Here is a 2,609-nt window from a genome sequence, read left to right as displayed (position 1 = left end):
TTCGACGTAATGAATTTTTCACACTATTTAATGTTGCCTTAGATGTATCCCGTTTTTCCAAACCCAAAAATAAAAATTATTTTTGTTTTTAAACTGTATCAAAATTTTATACCCCGAAAAAAATTGATTTGGGAAACAGGGTTTTTTGACCTCCCTTTATTTTTAAAAAGGGCAACCAACCCCAATTTGGCCTTAAAATTGGATGTAAAAGGGCTTTAAAAAAATTTAATTTAGATTTTACATAAGTGAAAGTTTATGTTAATTCCCCTTTTTGTATTTCCCCCAAATTTTATGATGTATTTTTTAAATCAGTTTGTTTAAAAAATCTTTGTCCCTTAACCCCTTATTAAAAAATGACGGAGATTCTTTCAAAAATTTTTAAAATTTTGTGCATAAAATTTCAGCTTTGTAAAGATAAATGAATTTTATATCTACATTATTTGTTTGTGTTTTTAAATTTTTATATCCTTTTTTGTTATTAATTTTTTTTACTGTACCCAAAACTGACGGAAAATTTTTCTTTTTCATGTAAAAATGGGTTTTTACGGGCCCAATTTGGAAAAAAAATTTATAGGTTTACGATGAAATTTTTCATAATTTTTATTGTTCACTTATTTTAAATTTTAAAAGATTTTTTGCCCAAGAAAAATTTTTTTTTTTACAAGAAATTTCTTTTGTAAAAAGGGGAAACATGCTACTGAGAAAAACGTTTTGAAAACCCTGATTTTCCGGGTTTCATTTAAAACAAGTAATGAATTTTACACGTAAGAAAAGAAATATAACCTTTTTTATTTGTTTTTAGTGGGTTTAAATGAAAATTTTTCCTTAAAATTATTTTAAATTTTTAATTGGAAAAATGTTTTAATGAAGGGATTTCTTTTTATTTAAAAATTTTCCTTTAAAATGGAAAATTTTATTTTTTTTGCTAACCCAATTTTGAAAAACGGGGTTTTTTTTTAAACAAAAAAAAACAAACTTAAATACCAAAATTTACGAAAAGATAAAAAATTACTTCAATTTATTCCCCTTTAATTTCCGTTTAAAAAAAATTTTAAAAGAAACACAATTATGATCTTTTTAAATTTTTTTGTTTTATCAAATTTTTTTTGATAAGTACGTTCCGATTCTTTATTTTTGTAGTAAAGTTTCACTTCACATGTAACCCTAATGGAAACCCGTTTCCAGCAATGAATTTCTTAGGGGCCCGGGTTTGGTGCGCGGGGGAAGGGTTTACTGAAAATGAGGGCTGTTTGGGGAATATTGGGGTAAATAAAGCAAATTAAAAAATACCATGAACAAAGAAAAAGGCAAATATTTCGTAATTTTATAAAATTTTTGCGAATTTAAAAGTTTAGGAGATTAAAAGCCGGATTGTATATCATAATTTTTTTTTAATAAAATTAATTTAAACCCTTTTTAAAAATAAAAATTACTTTATTTTTTTCCAAAAGGGACTTTTTTGGGATTTTTTTTAAAATTTTTATTTTTTTAAAACTGTGTTTGTTTTAGTAAAATTTTAAAAAACTTTAAGCATATAAATGGGGAGGAAAAAAACACTTTACGTAACAACCAAAAAAAATTTTTTAAAAAAAATCTTTGGTCAGTCTACGAAATTTCAAGTTACAGATGTGCTTAAAACACTTATGAGCTTTTCAACAGACAGAAATAGCGTTTGCAAAAAAGAGTTATGATCTTTAAGTTTTTAATTTACTTTTAGCCCATTACTTCATAAAGACGTCTGTTCACGCCTTTTGACCCCTCTTTTGAGGCCTCAAACAGTGTCAAAATGCCCTATTTAGACCCCAAACACTCGTTGAGAAATGGTGTTAAAAATGTCATCCCCTATCAAATAGATACATCAAGTAGGGACCAGACGGGGGATGTGCCCTCTTCTGTTTAGGGGTTTGAAGGGGTTCGGTAGACCACCTCATCTCCAAGAACATTTTGGACTTGCGAGAGACTAAAATGGCCCCAGGTCAACATTAAGGTAAAGAATAACCAACGCTAAAAGCCTTTGATTTTATCTGAATCCATTTAGAAATTGCAGCACTTGAAATCACTTGAAAACAGTTTTGATGAAAAAATAATAGCAAAATAGTGATTTTTGGCAATTATGACATGCCCCATCGTTGCATGGTAACAGGAAATTTAAGATTGAGTATGCGATTGTCACAAGTTTGAACGGTATTGAAGCCTTTTTATAGTTTTTTATAGCAATTTGAACTTGTAACAGGTGGCTTTTAAATGAAAACAGCCATTTTTTTCATAAAATGTTCATGAAAGGAATGGGTTAAGTTATTTAATCAATGCTGGTCTGATTAAGTATTATGTTGCTATATTACGAATAATCAAAGGTTATAGTACGAAGGTAATGATATTAACAATATAAGATGTTTTCTTTGATGTATCAGTTTTCAGCACTTATAGAATTGATATGAGTTAACCTGCAACAAAAAGATAAAAAAAAGAAACTAATATTAAAAGGTTGTCCGTGGAAAGTAATGTTTTTGTTACAAAACATGATAAAAATTACTATAGAATCTGAGGAGCAAAGTCATTCCGATAATAATATTTAATGGAGAAATATGAAATATAATGCTATTTTTACA

The sequence above is a fragment of the Ruditapes philippinarum genome, unplaced genomic scaffold, assembly GCF_026571515.1.
Source record: "Ruditapes philippinarum isolate M1 unplaced genomic scaffold, ASM2657151v2 ctg9125_1_1_1_1, whole genome shotgun sequence".
NCBI lineage: Eukaryota > Metazoa > Mollusca > Bivalvia > Venerida > Veneridae > Ruditapes > Ruditapes philippinarum.
This window is presented reverse-complemented; position numbering follows the sequence as displayed.